The sequence below is a fragment of the Bos javanicus genome, chromosome 3 (genome assembly GCF_032452875.1).
Source record: "Bos javanicus breed banteng chromosome 3, ARS-OSU_banteng_1.0, whole genome shotgun sequence".
NCBI classification, from domain to species: domain Eukaryota; kingdom Metazoa; phylum Chordata; class Mammalia; order Artiodactyla; family Bovidae; genus Bos; species Bos javanicus.
Genome location: NC_083870.1, coordinates 61,147,812 through 61,167,048, shown reverse-complemented (window position 1 = coordinate 61,167,048; position 19,237 = coordinate 61,147,812). Strand labels below are relative to the sequence as shown.

The following is a 19,237-nucleotide window of genomic DNA, read 5'->3' as shown; positions in this document are numbered from 1 at the left end:
TATATTTACATGTTTACTCTTGATAAGCAATATACAATCTGACTTCCTTCTCTGATGATTATCATTTCATTTGCTTTGAACATCATCTTCTGGCATTCTAATCTTATACAAGCCTAATTCTTTGACTGAGTTTTAATTGCAGATATCCTATAGCAGTGCTGGTGGTAAAGAATCTCGCTGCCAATGCTGTAGACCTAAGAGATGTAGGTTTGATCCCTGGGTCAGGAAGATACCCTGGAGGAGGATGTGGCAACCCACTGCAGGATACTTGCCTGGAGAATCCTGTGGACAGAGGAGCCTTGTGGACTACAGTCCATAGTGTTGCAAAGAGTCAAAACTGACTGAAGCAACATAGCATACACTGTACATATTATATACCTTGCCTGAAATTTCCATTATAAGCTTGCTATTATTTTAGTTTCATTTGATTACAGAAGGATATACTTTTCCAGTTTGTATTTATAAAGGCAATGGCACCCCACTCCAGTACTGTTGCCCGGAAAATCCCATGGATGGAAGAGCCTGGTAGGCTGCAGTCCATGGGGTCGCTAGGAGTCAGACACGACTGAGTGACTTCACTTTCACTTTCCACTTTCATGCATTGGAGAAAGAGATGGCAACCCACTCCAGTGTTCTTGCCTAGAGAATCCCATGGACGGAGAAGCCTAGTGGGCTGCAGTCCATGGGGTCACACAGAGTCGGACACGACTGAAGTGACTTGGCAGGCAGGCAGAGCTTTGACGTTTTAAAAAGAAATTAGGGATGAACATTTTTGGTGATTATCAAAATTCTGAGTATTTTATAACTTTGAAAAGTGAGTTTTTCTAACTTTTTCTCCCTTATGCGGACAATCCTCCCTTATGTGGACATTTTGTTTATATGTCATTGCATTTCAATTAGATCTGTATTCTGAAATGACCCTTCTTCCAGGTTGTGTATGTTAATAGACTGGAATTGTGTGTGTATGAGTCTTTATGTGTGCATGTGTGATGGAAAATGTTAGATTACTGGAAACAAATGAAGATAACTTGAATGCCATTATACTACCTACAGGAATTTCATAACTCTTTCTATAAAATTCAGTCACAAATAGAAAATAGAAAATCTTTTTTGATCATGCAGAATCAGAAAGTGATTAACATACATGGTTGTGTAGAAATAAATCTTTAGCTGGCAAGAGACTGACAATTTTAACCTTTGTATCTTCTACCAAATATCTAAAATCTTAAGATTTTCCAAAATTATTTTGAGGTATAAAGGAAAATAAAGAGCTTAGGAGAACCTACTTTGTCATACCTAAGGAAAAATTTTGAAATTGGGTGTATGTTTTATGCAATATAAATACAGGTTCAAAATTGCATTCATCTGTAAAATAGTTCATAGAATTCTTTAGAAATTAGATTTTTCAAAAAATAAATATTTTTATAGTCAACATTGAAATAATGCAAAACATACATTATCTTGAATTACCTTGTTATGCTGCTGCACATTCAGAGAGCAGAATGATGATGAAAATGAAGATAATTAGGATGATCAATATAACAAAAGATATTGTTGAGTTTTATTTACCAGGCACTATGTTTACCACATTACTTACATTTTCTCATTCCATTCATGTAGGTAGTATGGAATATGTTCAACTGATAAGGGCAATGTAAAAGCATCTATTTCATATGTTTAAAACAACATTTTCTGAAGTGAATATCTAGGTAAAAATACTTATGAATTCCTTATTCTTGAATGCACATTATTCACATACAAAATATTTCCTAAATGTTACGGACTTAAATTTCATTTCTCTAAGCTTACCATTAATTTAAGTGTACTCACAGTACAAGAATCCCTTAGAAGAAATGGAGTAGCCAGCATAGTCAACAAAAGAGTCCAGAATGCAGGACTTGGATGCAATCTCAAAAACGACAGAATGATCTCTGTTCATTTCCAAGGCAAACCACTCAGTATCACAGTAATCCAAGTCTATGCCCCAACCAGTAATGCTGAAGAATCTGAAGTTGAATGGTTCCATAAAGAACTACAAGGCCTTCTAGAACTAACACACAAAGAACAAACACACAAAAAAAGATGTCCTCTTCATTATAGGGAACTGGAATGAAAAAATGGGACGTCAAGAGCTACCTGGAGTAACAGGCAAATTTGGCCTTGGAGTACAGAATGAAGCAGGGCAAAGGCTAATAGAGTTTTGCCAAGAGAATGCACTGGTCATAGCAACCACCCTCTTCCAACAACTCATGAGAAGACTCTAACATGGACATCACCAGATGGTCAATACTGAAATCAGATTGTTTATATTCTTTGCAGCCAAAGATGGAGAAGCTCTATACATTCAGCAAAAACAAGACTGGGAGCTGACTGTGGCTCAGATCATGAACTCTTTCCTCAGGAATCAATGCAAAGGAATAGAGAAAACAAAAGAATGGAAAATACTAGAGATCTCTTCAAGAAAAGTAGAGATACTGAGGGAACACTTCATGCAAAGGTGAGCACAATAAAGGACAAAAATGGTATGGACCCAACAGAAGCAGAAGATGCTAAGAAGAGGTGGCAAGAATACACAGAAGAACTATACAAAAAGATCTTCATGGCCCATATAACCATGATGGTGTGATCACTCACCTAGAACCAGACATCCTGGAATGTGAAGTCAAGTGGGCATTAGGAAGCAGCACTATGAACAAAGTTAATGGAGGTGATGGAATTCCAGTTGAGCTATTTCAAATCCTAAAAGATGATGCTGTGAAAGTGCTGCACTCAATATGCCAGCAAATTTGGAAAACTCAGCAGTGGCCACAGGACTGGAAAAGGTCAGTTTTCATTCCAATCCCAAAGAAAGGCAATGCCAAAGAATGTTTAAACACCACACAATTGCACTCATCTCACACACTAGCAAAGGGAAGTCACTCAGTCGTGTCCACCTCTTTGGGACCCTGTGTCCTTGGAATTTTCCAAGCAAGAGTACTGGAGTGGGTTGCCATTTCCTTCTCCAGGGGATCTTCCTGACCCAGGGATAGAACCCCAGTCTCCCGCATTGTAGGTAGATGCTTTACCATCTGAGCTACCAGGGAAGTCTAGCAAAGTAATGCTGAAAATTCTCCAAGCCAGGCTTCAACAGTCTGTGAACCAGGAACTTCCAGATGTTCAAGCTGGATTTAAAAAAGGCAGAGGAACCAGATATCAAATTGCCAACATTCATTGGATCATTGAAAAACCAAGAGAGTTCCAGAAAAACATCTACTTTTGCTTTATTGACTATGCCAAAGCTTTTGACTGTGTGGATCACAACAAACTGTGGAAAATTCTTAAAGAGATGGCAATACCAGACCACCAGACCTGCCTCCTGAGAAATCTGTATGCAGGTCAAGAAGCAACAGTTACAATTGGACATAGAACAGACTGATTCCAAATTGGGAAAGGAGTATGTCAAGATTGCACATTGTCACTCTACTTATTTAACTCATATGTAGAGTACATCACGCAAAATGCCAGGCTGGATGAAGCACAAACTGGAATCAAGATTTCAGGGAGAAATATCAATAACTTCAGATATGCAGATGACACCACTCTTATGGCAGAAAGTGAAGAACTAAAGAGCCTCTTGATGAAAGTGAAACAGGAGAGTGAAAAGTTGGCTTAAAACTCAACATTCTGAAAACTAAGATCATGACACCTGGTGCCTCCACTTCATGGCAGATAGATGGGGAAACTATGGAGACAGTGGCAGACTTTATTTTGGGGGGCTCCAAAATCACTGCAGATGGTGACTGCAGCCATGAAATTAAAAGACAGTTTTTCCTTGGAAGAAAAGCTGTGACCAACCTAGACAGCATATTAAAAAGCAGAAACATTACTTTGCCAACAAAGGTCCATCTAGTCAAGGCTATGGTTTTTCCAGGAGTCATGTATGGATGTGAGAGTTGAACTATAAAGAAAGCTAAGCGCTGAAGAATTGATGCTTTTGAACTGTGGTGTTGGAGAAGACTCTTGAGAGTCCCTTGGACTGCAAGGAGATCCAACCAGTCCATCCTAAAGGAAATCAGTCCTGAATATTTATTGGAAGGACTGATGCTAAAGTTGAAACTCCAATACTTTAGCCACCTGATGCAAAGTGCTGACTCATTGGAAAAGACCCTGATGTTGGGAAAGATTGAAGGAGGGAGGAGAAGGGGATGACAGAGGATGAGATGGTTGGATGGCATCACCAACGCAATGGACATGAGTTTGAATAGGCTCTGGGAATTGGTGATAGATGGGAAAGCCTGGCGTGTTGCAGTCATGGGGTCGCAAAGAGTCAGACACAACTGAACTGAACTGAACTGCACTGATTCACTGTACCACTGGGATTTTGTCAGTGAATGCTAACTCTTTTTCAAGGAATTTTCTTATTCATTGGTAATATTTCATATTGAAATTCAGAAGACAAGAGACGTATGATGAAAGTCACTCTTATTTAATCAATCCTAATAAGAAAGTTAATTGGAGACATTTTTTCAAATCAGCTAATAGGATTATATTTTCAGTATACATTGTTAACTCAATTACAGAGAAAAGATATAAACTAAATTACTATGTCCTAATTATACAAAATAGATAAACTCAGGAATAAAACTATCTTTATAATTCACTCAGAAATTAATATTTTCAAATCACCAAAAATTTAGATCAAAGCAAAATTAATAAGTAAAATGCCTCTAATTGCATCAACTAACTCTTAAATTTCAATAACTCAACATCATATGTTATTTAAATTAATACAAAGTTTAATATATATAATATATTATATATGAAGCAGAACAATGCCAAAATATAGTATATTTGTATCAGTTGGCCCTCTTGAACAAAGTTTTAATCCTTTCAAATTCTTAATTCATATAAATGTGATTCCCTGGTGGCTCAGACAGTAAAGAATCTGCCTGCAATCCTGAAGACCTGGGTTTGATCCCTGAGTTGGGAAGGTCCCCTGGACAATTAATATATACAGAGAAACTCAAGTGTGTGTTGCTTTTAGAGACCATGCTTTGTGTACAACTTGTTAGTTTAAAATGTCTGTGTTGTGTGCAGTGATGTAGCTTAAGTCCTGTCTAACTCTTTGTGACACTAGGCATCATAGCCCTCCAGGCTTCTCTGTCCATGAGACTCAACTGGCAAGAATACTGGAAAGGGTTGCAAGTACCCTCCTCCAGGAGATCATCTCGACCTAGGCATGGAATGTGAGTCTCTTATATCTCCTCCATTGGCAGGCAGGTTCTTTACCACCCGTACCACCTAGGAAGCCATACCCAATTCTTTCTAACATTTTTTTTCTTTCCCAGCTCTTAGAAGTGGTATCCAACTTATCAAGTGACTCCAGTTCAAAGTTTACAGGTAATTAGACCAGAATGAATATCTTATCCATAGGGGTTCAATCAATAGTCAATCCATTTTCCTCTCAATTATCTGAAAAAAGAGGCACAAAAACTGTGATCAGAAAGCAAAGGGCTCTGGCTTGAACAAGTTTTGAACAAAACTAAAACTTTGGCCAGAATCAGAATTACAGAAAATTAAAAACCTGAAAAGTGTTAGTTGTTCAGGGATATCCAACTCTGAGATCCCATGGATTGTAGCCCACTAGGCTCTTCTGTCCAGGCAAGAATACTAGGGTGGGTAGCCATTCCCTTTTCCAGGGGATCTTCCCAACCCAGGGATCAAAGCCAGGACCCCCACACTGCAGGCAGATTCTTCACCATCTGAGCCACCAGGCATAGCAAACTAAAGTCACCTCTGAAATTATGAATAAACAAAATGGTAGGGCAGGAAAAATTCAACTGTAGACAAACAAAGTGAAACAGATGCTAAGAAACAAGAAACTTGCTGGATCAGAAAGATGTAAGGCTCTTGTAATTGCTTTAAGATGTGTTAGTTTCCATGTGTCCACATTCCACTTCTTTCAAATCCTTTTTAAAAACTTCCCCTGCCTCTTTTTGTTGGAGCATGTTCAATGGATGTTTATCCTTTACAATCAAAATGATTTGATTAGAACAAGTTTATTTTTTGTTTTGCTTTTATTGGATACTTTTATGCATCTTGGCAAAATCCTTAGGATATCAGTCCCAAGTTGCATTTATAAAATTATATCCCATAATTTTGTGTTAGGAATGACAAATATGTTACTATAAAACAGGTGATAGAGTTTCTCTTGGAAAAGAGAAAATTCACTGGTGGTGTTTAAGTGTGAAAGAAGAGGCATCCAAGGAATACTTGACTGGGTGAAAGCGTGACACAGCAGCTCGAGGGAGAGGGAAGTGGGGCTAAGGAATAATGGGACATATTGTGAGGGTTTTGGCTTCCTGGGTCATGCAGTGGTAAAGAATTCACCTCCCAATGCAAGAGGTACAGGAGACACAGGTTCAATTCCTGGGTCTGGAAGATCCCCTGGGGGAGGAAATATGAACCCACTCTAGTATTCTTGCCTCAAAAATTCCAGGGACAGATGGGCTGGCAGACTACAGTCCAGGAGGTCACAAAGAGCTGGACACCACCGAGCTACTGAGCACACACATTATAAGGGCTTCACGCAAGCAACGCGGAATGTGTGTATGTGTTTTACAGGTACAAAACTTTCTTTCTAGAACAGTGGTTAGGGCATGTTTTTCTTTCTTATCCTTCTCAGTGTCTTGAACAGCCCCAAGCCCATGTGAAGTGCCAAATAAACAACTGGATCCAAGGTTGGCTTTATTTTATGACCTCAGGCAAATCATTTAACCTGGATTACCTTGTAAAGGTCTCTGATAGCTCTGGTAAATCACATCTCCATTGTGACTGAAATGTATATAAGAAAGAAAGAATGAGTGAATGCTTTCCCAGAACCTGTTAGTACCTGCATTCATTGGATTAATAAACAATAAAAGCAAAATCTAGTGACTTGCTCCCTCCACCCACTCCTCAAAAAATTTTGTTGTTGTTGTTGTTCATATTACATCTTGTGTGTGCATTCTCAATCAAGTCTGACTCTTAGTGACTCCATGGACTGAAGCCCACCAGGCTTCTCTGTCCATGGAGTTTTTGAGGCAAAAATACTGAAGCGAGTTGCCATTTCCTCCTCCAGTGAATCTTCCTGACCCAGAGATTGAACCCACGTCTTTTGCATCTCCTACACTGGCAAGTGGATTCTTTACTATTGCCCCACCTGGGAAGCACCATATGACATGTTAGCTGCAAATAACTTCTCGTCCACCACGTGTGTTTTCTTTATCATGGAAGCCAAGCTGAAAGAGGAACTCCTTGCTAGAATACTGCTGAACTTGTACCAGAGGAAAAGAACACTTGCAGTACCATGTGATGATGATTTAAGTTCCTGCTTATCAATTACTCTCCCTCGCAAGACATGCCAGCGTCATCACAAGACCAAAGCGGCCTCAAAAATGTGAAAGCACAATTCACTCACAAGACCTCTACTGTAGATCACATGGTAATTGGGGAAAACAGGATAATTGTTGAAGAGGTATTGTTTCCTGGGAGTAGCTATTCTGTCCTTGTGACGGCTGCTGGGTTTGACTTTTTCAGGGACATTCTTTTCATTTTCCTCCTTGGCTATGTCTGAAGAAGATATTAAAGAATATGCCTTCCTTGGGGACTCAGAAGATTTTTCAGTCTGTTTTCTACCCACAGAAGTTTGGATCCCCAAATGGAATTACCACATAAAATATAGGACTTTTGTTAGATTTTTATTTTGATAAACCACAAATATTTTAGTATAAGTATGTCCCCAATATGTTAGGGGACATAGTTTTGCTAAAAAATTAGTTTGTTTTTCATCTGAAATTAAAATTTAAGTAGTCATCCTATATTTTTGTTTACTAACTCTGGCAACCCTTCTCCAGGACAGCTTCCCAACCCAGGGATTGAACCCAGGTCTCCCACATTGTAGGCAGATGCTTTACCATCTGAGCCACCAGGGAAGTCTCTGGCAACCCTGGTGTGTGAAAATTGCTCAGTTGTGTCTGACTCTTTGTAACCCCATGGGCAACCCTACTAACATCTATTTTGGCTAGGGTTCTGGTATAAATCCCTCAAAAAGCATAAAATGACTTTTATCTCTTTTATAACAGCGCCCATGGATACATTCTTCCCTACCTCTCCCCTTGTAAGATGCCTTTCTCTCTAGATTTGACTGTCAATATTTTACACTTGGCAGGATTCCATGGGAAAGTCTCACTCTAAATCTATTTTCACTAGACATTTTCCCTGGCTGGAGAAGTTTACTGGGTGCCACATTAATCACTGTTAATTTTAACAGCAAATTTTGGCTCCCTCCAAATTGAGTTTTGCCATGAAACTGAGTTTTAATTGCCCTCTGTCTCTAAAATTTCCTAATTGGCTCAGTCTGTAAAGAACTCACCTGCAATGAGGAAGACCTGGGTTTGATCCCTGAGTTGGGAAGATCCCCTGGAGGAGGACATGATAATCCACTCCAATATTCTTTCCTGGAGAATCCTCACGGACAGATGAGCCTGGTAGGCTACAGTCCATGGGGTCTCAAAGAGTCAGACATGACTGAGTGACTAAGAACACACAGTCTCTAAAATTTCCCAATTTTATATTTTAGTGAGGGAAACAAAAAAAAAATTATTTTCCATCCCTATTAGTAAATTGTCCAATTCTTTTTTGACTTCATTTTTCTTAGAGTATCTATCAAATGTAGCAATAGCACACAAGTAGCTTTCTGTTTTCCAATTTATTCACCTATAAATCTCATTCAGTACATTACCTATCTTCTAAATTACCCGAGGCAACTCTTATATAGTTTTCCACTTGTGCACATGCATATCGTGTTGCCCTCTATCCATTTAGCAATAAATACCTTCTCTACCAACTACCCAGTCCATATGCAGTGGCATATATATTGGTGTTTCTGTCTCAGCAGAACACTATTTATATATTCACATTTCTTAATTAGCCATCTTTGCTAAATGAAGTCGTTCAGTCATGTCTGACTCTTTACGACCCTATGGACTGTAGCCATCCTACTCCTCCATCCATGGGATTCTCCAGGCAAGAATACTGAAGTGGGTTGCCATTTCCTTCTCCAGGGATCTTCCCAAGCCAGGGATCAAATGCTCTCCCACACTGCAAGCAGACTCTTTACTGGTGAGCCACCAGTGAATAGACTCTAATATGATAAAACCTTAGTGGCTTACTACAACTAAGATTTGTCTCTCATTCTTATTATCTGATGAATATAGATTAAGTCACTTATGATTGAATTCTATGAAACATTCATTCTAGGATACAAGGTGAAAGAGGAGCCTCTATTCAGGGCATGGCTGTTTTAATGCAAGAGAAGAACTTGTCAGGGGAGTCCTCTCATGGGTGTTTCTCAGTAGGGTCCTTAACTATTATACTTGCACTCATATTTCATTGGTAAAAGTAAGTCATATAACAAAGCTTACCATCAGTATTTCAAGAAGTATAATCTTATCACAGAGAGAGTACATAATTAAATGAGAAATCTAATACTATATACTGTAGTACCAAATGACTTTAAAATAAGCTTTTTTACTTTTAGTAAAACCTATGACAAAACTAGACAGCATATTAAAAAGCAAAGACATTACTTTGTCAACAAAGGTCTGTATAGTCTAAAATATGATTATTCCAATAGAATGTATGGATATGAAAGTTGGACCTTAAAGCAGGCTGAGCGCCAAAGAATTGATGCTTTGAACAGTAGTGTTGAAGACTCTTGAGAGTCCCTTGGACCACAAGGAGATCATACAGTCAATCCTAAAGGAAATCAACCCTGAATATTCATTGAAAGGACTGATGCTGAAGATGAAGCTCCAAAACTTTGACCACCTGATTAAGAGCTGCCTCACTGGAAAAGACCCTGCTGTTGGGAAAGATTGAGGGCAGGAGGAGAAGGGGATGACAGAGGATGAGATGTTTGGATGGCATCACCAACTCAGTGGACATGAGTTGTGAGCAATCTCTGGGAGATGGTGAAGGACAGGGAAGCCCGGTGTGCTGCAGTCCATTTGGTCACAGAGTCAGATACAAGGGACCAACTGAACAAAACGACTAGTATAGTTTATCACAATTTGTGAATCGATATTAATATTACTAAAGTCTAGATTTTATTCAATTTCCATAGTTTTCACCTAAAGTCCTTTTACTGTTTTAGAATCTCATCCAATATAGTATATAAAATTTACATTGCATAAAACATTTGTGTATCCTTCGGTTCTTTTGACTGTGACAGTTTCTCAGATTTTTCTTGTTTTCAAAATCTTTGACAGTTTTAAGAAGTATTGTTTGGGTATTTTGTAAAGCTTTTTTAAATAATTCCCTTATTATTTTCTCATGATTAGACTAAAGTTATGGATTCTGCAGAGCAAGACCACACAGGTTAAGTATTATTCTAACTACATCATCTCAAGGGTACATATGATCACCATCAAATCAATATAATTTTCACCATTGATTTTAACCTTGAACACGACTGAGGTTGTGTTTGTTCAGATCAGATCAGTCACTCAGTCGTATCCGACTCTTTGCAACCCCATGAATCACAGCATGCCAGGCCTCCCTATCCATCACCAACTCCCAGAGTTCACTCAGACTCACGTCCATTGAGTCAGTGATGCCATCCAGCCATCTCATCCTCTGTTGTCCCCTTTTCCTCTTGCCCCCAATCCTTCCCAGCATCAGAGTGTTTTCCAGTGAGTCAACTCTTCACATGAGGTGGCCAAAGTCCTAGACTTTCAGCTTTAGCATCATTCCTTCCAAAGAAATCCCAGGGCTGATCTCCTTCAGCATGGACTGGTTGGATCTGCTTGCAGTCAAAGGGACTCTCAAGAGTCTTCTCCAACACCACAGTTCAAAAGCATCAATTCTTCGGCGCTGAGCTTTCTTCACAGTCCAACTCTCACATCCATACATGACCACAGGAAAAACCACAGCCTTGACTAGACGAACCTTTGTTGGCAAAGTAATGTCTCTGCTTTTGAATATGCTATCTAGGTTGGTCATAACTTTCCTTCCAAGGAGTAAGCGTCTTTTAATTTCATGGCTGCAATCACCATCTGCAGTGATTTTGGAGCCCCCAAAAATAAAGTCTGACACTGTTTCCACTGTTTCCCCATCTATTTCCCATAAAGTGATGGGACCGGATGCCATGATCTTCGTTTTCTGAATGTTGAGCTTTAAGCCAACTTTATCACTCTCCACTTTCACTTTCATCAGGAGGCTTTTTAGTTCCTCTTCACTTTCTGCAATAAAGGTGGTGTTATCTGCATATCTGACATTATTGATATTTCTCCCAGCAATCTTTATTCCAGCTTGTGTTTCTTCCAGTCCAGCGTTTCTCATGATGTACTCTACATATAAATTAAATAAGCAGGCTGATAATATACAGCCTTGACGTACTTCTTTTCCTATTTGGAACCAGTCTGTTGTTCCATGTCCAGTTCTAACAGTTGCTTCCTGACCTTCATACAAATTTCTCAAGAGGCAGATCAGGTGGTCTGGTATTCCCATCTCTTTCAGAATTTTCCACAGTTGATTGTGATCCACACAGTCAAAGGCTTTGGCATAGTCAATAAAGCAGAAATAGATGCTTTTCTGGAACTCTCTTGCTTTTTGCCATGATCCAGCAGATGTTGGCAATTTGATCTCTGGTTCCTCTGCCTTTTCTAAAACCAGCTTGAACATCAGGAAGTTCACGGTTCACATATTGCTGAAGCCTGGCTTGGAGAATTTTGAGCATGACTTTACTAGCATGTGAGATGAGTGCAATTGTACGGTAGTTTGAGCATTCTTTGGCATTGACTTTTTTGGGGATTGGAATGAAAACTGACCTTTTCCAGTCCTGTGGCCACTGCTGAGTCTTGCAAATTTGCTAGCATATTGAGTGCAGCAATTTCACAGCATCATCTTTCAGGATTTGAAATAGCTCAACTGGAATTCCATCACCTCCACTAGCTTTGTTTGTAGTGATGCTTTCTAAGGCCCACTTGACTTCACATTTCAGGATGTCTGGCTCTAGGTCAGTGATCACACCATCGTGATTATCTGGGTCATGAAGATCTTTTTTGTACAGTTCTTCTGTGTATTCTTGCCATCTCTTCTTAATGTCTTCTGCTTCTGTTAGATCCATATCACTTCTGTCCTTTATCGAGCCCATCTTTGCATGAAATGTTCCCTTGGTATCTCTAATTTTCTTGAAGAGATCTCTAGTCTTTCCCATTCTGTTGTTTTCCTCTACTTCTTTGCATGGATCACTGAGGAAGGCTTTCTTATCTCTTCTTGCTATTCTTTGGAACTCTGCATTCAGATGTTTATATCTTTCCTTTTCTCCTTTGCTTTTTGCTTCTCTTCTTTTCACAGCTATTTGTAAGGCCTCCCCAGACAGCCATTTCGCTTTTTTGCATTTGTTTTCCATGGGGATGGTCTTGATCCCTGTCTCCAGTACAATGTCATGAACCTCATTCCATAGTTCATCAGGCACTCTATCTATCAGATCTAGGCCCTTAAATCTATTTCTCACTTCCACTGTATAATCATAAGGGATTTGATTGAGGTCATACCTGAATGGTCTAGTGGTTTTCCCTACTTTCTTCAATTTAAGTCTGAATTTGGCAATAAGGAGTTCATGGTCTGAGCCACAGTCAGCTCCCAGTCTTGTTTTTGCTGACTGTATAGAGCTTCTCCATCTTTGGCTGCAAAGAATATAATCAATCTGATTTCGGTGTTGACCATCTGGTGATGTCCATGTGTAGAGTCTTCTCTTGTGTTGTTGGAAGAGGGTGTTTGCTATGACCAGTGCATTTTCTTGGCACAACTCTATTAGTCTTTGCCTTGCTTCATTCCGTATTCCAAGGCCAAATTTGCCTGTTACTCCAGGTGTTTCTTGACTTCCTACTTTTGCATTCCAGTCCCCTATAATGAAAAGGACATCGTTTTTGGGTGTTAGTTCTAAAAGGTCTTGTAGGTCTTCATAGAACCATTCAACTTCAGCTTCTTCAGCATTACTGGTTGGGGCATAGACTTGGATTACTGTGATATTGAATGGTTTGCCTTGGAAAGGAACAGAGATCATTCTGTCGTTTTTGAGATTGCATCCAAGTACTGCATTTCAGACTCTTTTGTTGACCATGATGGCTGCTCCATTTCTTCTGAAGGATTCCTGCCCACAGTAAATATAATGGTCATCTGAGTTAAATTCACCCATTCCAGTCCATTTCAGTTCGCTGATTCCTAGAATGTCGACATTCACTCTTGCCATCTCTTGTTTGACCACTTCCAATTTGCCTTGATTCATGGACCTGACATTCCAGGTTCCTATGCAATATTGCTCTTTACAGCATCGGACCTTGCTTCTATCACCAGTCACATCCACAGCTGGGTATTGTTTTTGCTTTGGCTCCATCCCTTCATTCTTTCTGGAGTTATTTCTCCACTGATCTCCAGTAGCATATTGGGCACCTACTGACCTGGGGAGTTCCTCTTTCAGTATTGTATCATTTTGCCTTTTCATACTGTTCATGGGCTTCTCAAGGCAAGAATACTGAAGTGGTTTGCCAGTCCCTTCTCCAGTGGACCACATTCTGTAAGATCTTTCCACCATGACCCGCCCATCTTGGGTTGCCCCACGGGCATGGCTTAGTTTCACTGAGTTAGACAAGGCTGTGGTTCTAGTGTGATTAGATAGACTAGTTTTCTGTGAGTATGGTTTCAGTGTGTCTGCCCTCTGATGCCCTCTTGCAACATCTACCATCTTACTTGGGTTTCTCTTACGTTGGGCGTGGAGTATCTTTTCACAGCTGCTCCAACAAAGCGCAGCCATTGCTCCTTACCTTGGACGAGGGATATCTCCTCACCGCCACCCTTCCTGACCTTCAACGTGGGATAGCTCCTCTAGGCCCTCCTGCGCTCGCGCAGCCACGGCTCCTTGGACGTGGGGTTGCTCCTCCCGCCCACCCCTGACCTCGGACACGGGGTAACTCCTCTCGTCGTCGCCCCTGACCTCGGACGCTGGGTATCTCCTCTGGGCCGCCCGCCCTGACCTCCGACGCATGGTAGCTCCTCTCTGCGTTCCTGCGCCGTCACAGTCTGGCACTCTCGGCAGCTGCCCCTGTCCTTGGACGTGGGGTAACTCCTCTTAGCCACCGCCCTTCGGGTATGGGGTCCTCCCGGCTTCTGCCCCTGACCTCGAATGTGGGGTAGCTCCTCTCGGCCACGCTTTCGCAGCCGCCTGCACTTAGCCCGTGGGTTGCAGTAGGTTTCTTCTATAAAGAAACCACCTCCCCGCCCCCTACATTCCATACTTTATAAAGAAGTTACTACCCAGAGTCTACATTTAAAAAGCAGGAAACTATCCTCTAACTGTTTGAGGGTAAGTATTTACATAAATTATTTTGAATTCTTGTATGTGGGACATTTATCTTTTATTTTCAGTTTTCAAAATTGAAAAATTATTTGGCTGGCAAAGTAGGTTTCATCTCACTGTGTGCTCACATGATTTCTCTCTTTGATGCTATCGATGTTGCTTTTTCTTTTAATTCAATTATAATTGTTCATTGCTGGTATTTAAGAAATTGCCTTGGTCTATTGACCTTATAACAATCTTATGGTATTCACTTATTAGTTTCAGGAAGTTGTTAGCAGGTTATTTAGGATTTTCTGCATATGTGATTGTGTTATTTGAAAATTAAAACGGTTCTTTTTTTTTTTCCTTTCAAATCTACATCCCTTTCACTTCCTTTTCTTGTTTTATTGCACTAGCTGTAACTAGCTTCTAACATCATGTTGAACAGGAGGAGTGAGAGAAAACATCTTTGACATGTTTTTGATCTTAGACAAGTCCAATTTTTTGATATTGCATGTGATGTAGGTTTTTTTAGATTATTTTAAAGTAAGCTGTGGGAAGTCTTTTTCATTGGTTTGCTGAGAGTTTTACCCTGAGTGAATGTTAGTCACAGCTTCTCATGACATATATCATAGAAAACATAATTTTTTATTTTTTCTATTGACTTATTTTTGAATGTTAAACCAGCATTCCCTATCTGGAATAAATCATACTTGTGTGTGGTATGTCATTATTTATTTTCTTTTGATAATATTTTGTTTAGAATAGTTATATTTATGTTTATGGGAGACATTATTCTGTGATTTTCTTCCTTATATTTTCTTCATTTGGTTTTGTTATCAGAATATGTTGGACTCATAGAATAAGTTAAGAAGTGCTATCTATAGCTTATATTTTCTTGAAGAAATTGTGGAGATATGGTATAAATTATCCCTTTAATGATTGCAGGGAGAAATATCAATAACCTCAGATATGCAGATGACACCACCCTTATAGCAGAAAGTGAAGAAGAACTAAAACGCCTCTTGATGAAAATGAAAGAGGAGAGTGAAAAAGTTGGCTTAAAGCTCAACATTCAGAAAACGAAGATCATGGCATTTGGTACCATCACTTCATGGGAAATAGATGGGAAAACAGTGGAAACAGTGTCAGACTTTATTTTGGGGGGCTCCAAAATTACTGCAGATGGTGATTGCAGCCATGAAATTAAAAGACGCTTACTCCTTGGAAGGAAAGTTATGACCAACCTAGATAGCATATTGAAAAACAGAGACATTACTTTGCCAACAAAGGTCCATCTAGTCAAGGCTATGGTTTTTCCAGTAGTCATGTAGGGATGTGAGAGTTGGACTGTGAAGAAAGCTGAGTGGTGAAGAATTGATGCTTTTGAACTGTGGTGTTGGAAAAGACTCTTGAGAGTCCCATGGACTGCAAGGAGATCCAACCAGTCCATTCTAAAGGAGATCAGTCTTGGGTGTTCTTTGGAAGGAATGATGCTAAATCTGAAACTCCAGTACTTTGGCCACCTCATGCAAAGAGTTGACTCATTGGAAAAGACTCTGATGCTGGGAGGGATTGGGGGCAGGAGGAAAAGGGGACCTCAGAGGATGAGATGGCTGGATGGCATCACGGACTCGATGGACTTGGGTTTGGGTGAACTCCAGAAGTTGGTGATGGACAGGGAGGCCTGGCGTACTGCAATTCATGGGGTCGCAAAGAGTCAGACACGACTGAGTGACTGAACTGAACTGGTCCCTTAAATGTGTAGTAGAGTTCACGCATGAAAATTTCTGGGCCTGGTGCTTTCTCTTTTGGAAGGTTATTAATTATTGACAGATTATTTTAAATAGGCATAGGATTATTGTATTATCTGATTTGCCTTGTATGAGTTTGATAGTTGCATCCTTCAAAGGTTTTGTCTAAGTAAGCAAATCTGTGGACGTAGAGTTGTTAATAAGATTCCTTTATTATACTCCTAATGTCCATGTGATTAGCAGTGAAAACTTTTTTTTTTCATTTCTTATGTAGGTAATTTTTATTTCTCTCCCTTTTGTTTTTGTTGGTTAGCCATGCTTCAGGTTTATCAGTTTTGTTGATATTTGCAAATAATCAGTTTTTGATGTCATTGATTTTGTCTATTATTTTTCTGTTCCTTATTTCATATATTTCCAGCCTAATTTTTATTGTTTCTTATCCTCTGCTTAATTTAGGCTTAAAAGTTACTTATTTTTCTTTTGTACCAAGATAGAAGTTTCAGTTATTGAGCTTAGATCTTGAACTGTTTCTAATAAATGCATTTAAAATGCTAGTTTCCCTTCAGGACCATTTCTCTGTATCCCACAAATTTGAATAAGTTGCATTTTAATTTTCACTTATTTCAAAGTATTTTACAATTTTTTTTCTTTTTTTTAATTAATTTTATTTTATTTTTAAACTTTACATAATTGTATTAGTTTTGCCAAATATCAAAATGAATCTGCCACAGGTATACATGTGTTCCCCATCCTGAATCCTCCTCCCTCCTCCCTCCCCATACCATCCCTCTGGGTCGTCCCAGTACACCAGCCCTAAGCATCCAGTATCGTGCATTGAACCTGGACTGGCATCTCATTTCATACATGATATTTTACATGTTTCCATGCCATTCTCCCAAATCTTCCCACCCTCTCCCTCTCCCACAGAGTCCATAAGACTGTTCTATACATCAGTGTCTCTTTTGCTGTCTCGTACACAGGGTTATTGTTACCATCTTTCTAAATTCCATATATATGCGTTAGTATACTGTGTTTTTCCTTCTGGCTTACTTCACTCTGTATAATAGGCTCCAGTTTCATCCACCTCATTAGAATTGATTCAAATGTATTCTTTTTAATGGCTGAGTAATACTCCATTGTGTATATGTACCACTGCTTTCTTATCCATTCATCTGCTGATGGACATCTAGGTTGCTTCCATGTCCTGGCTATTATAAACAGTGCTGCGATGAACATTGGGGTACACGTGTCTCTTTCCCTTCTGGTTTCCTCAGTGTGTATGCCTAGCAGTGGGATTGCTGGATCATAAGGCAGTTCTATTTCCAGTTTTTTAAGGAATCTCCACACTGTTCTCCATAGTGGCTGTACTAGTTTGCATTCCCACCAACAGTGTAAGAGGGTTCCCTTTTCTCCACACCCTCTCCAGCATTTATTATTTGTAGACTTTTGGATCGCAGCCATTCTGACTGGTGTGAAATGGTACCTCATAGTGGCTTTGATTTGCATTTCTCTGATAATGAGTGATGTTGAGCATCTTTTCATGTGTTTGTTAGCCATCTGTATGTCTTCTTTGGAGAAATGTCTATTTAGATCTTTGGCCCATTTTTTGATTGGGTCATTTATTTTTCTGGAGTTGAGCTGTAGGAGTTGCTTGTATATTTTTGAGATTAGTTGTTTGTCCGTTGCTTCATTTGCTATTATTTTCTCCCATTCTGAAGGCTGCCTTTTCACCTTGCTAATAGTTTCCTTTGATGTGCAGAAGCTTTTAAGGTTAATTAGGTCCCATTTGTTTATTTTTGCTTTTATTTCCAATATTCTGGGAGGTGGGTCATAGAGGATCCTGCTGTGATGAATGTCAGAGAGTGTTTTGCCTATGTTCTCCTCTAGGAGTTTTATAGTTTCTGGTCTTACATTGAGATCTTTAATCCATTTTGAGTTTATTTTTGTGTATGGTGTTAGAAAGTGTTCTAGTTTCATCCTTTTACAAGTGGTTGACCAGATTTCCCAGGACCACTTGTTAAAGAGATTGTCTTTAATTCATTGTATATTCTTGCCTCCTTTGTCAAAGATAAGGTGTCCATATGTGCATGGATTTATCTCTGGGCTTTCTATTTTGTTCCATTGATCTATATTTCTGTCTTTGTGCCAGTACCATACTGTCTTGATAACTGTGGCTTTGTAGTAGAGCCTGAAGTCAGGTAGGTTGATTCCTCCAGTTCCATTCTTCTTTCTCAAGATCTCTTTGGCTATTCGAGCTTTTTGTATTTCCATACAAATTGTGAAATTATTTGTTCTAGCTCTGTGAAGAATACTGTTGGTAGCTTGATAGGGATTGCATTGAATCTATAAGTTGCTTTGGGTAGTATACTCATTTTCACTATATTGATTCTTCCAATCCATGAACATGGTATATTTCCTCATCTATTAGTGTCCTCTTTGATTTCTTTCACCAGTGTTTTATAGTTTTCTATATATAGGCCTTTAGTTCCTTTAGGTAGATATAGTCCTAAGTATTTTATTCTTTCCGTTGCAATGGTGAATGGAATTGTTTCCTTAATTTCTCTTTCTGTTTTCTCATTATTAGTGTATAGGAATGCAAGGGATTTCTGTGTGTTGATTTTATATCCTGCAACTTTACTATAGTCATTGATTAATTCTAGTAATTTTCTGGTGGAGTCTTTAGGGTTTTCTATGTAGAGGATCATGTCATCTGCAAATAGTGAGAGTTTTACTTCTTCTTTTCCAATTTGGATTCCTTTTATTTCTTTTTCTGCTCTGATTGCTGTGGCCAAAGCTTCCAAAACTATGTTGAATAGTAATGGTGAAAGTGGGCACCCTTGTCTTGTTCCTGACTTTAGATATCATTTTTTTTCTTAAGGTTTCTTTGGTCCATACATTATGGAGAAGTGTGCTATTTAACTTACAAATATTTGGGAATGTTCCAACTAATTTCTTGTTTGATATTATTCTGTGAAGTATACTATGAATGATGTATATTCTTTTCAACTATGTTATGTTTTACAGCCCAAACTGTACTCTATGTTGGCAAGTGTTCCATGCAGACTTCAGAGGAGCATGTATTTTGCTGTTGCTGAATAGAGTATTCTGTAAACATCAATTGGAT

The 19,237-nt window shown here is 39.2% G+C and overlaps 1 pseudogene; it reads right to left on the bottom strand.

Moving 5' to 3' along the window:
- Positions 1–12,511: 12,511 nt before the first annotated feature.
- LOC133245198 (craniofacial development protein 2-like) lies at positions 12,512–13,837 on the bottom strand (annotated as a pseudogene).
- Positions 13,838–19,237: the final 5,400 nt, after the last annotated feature.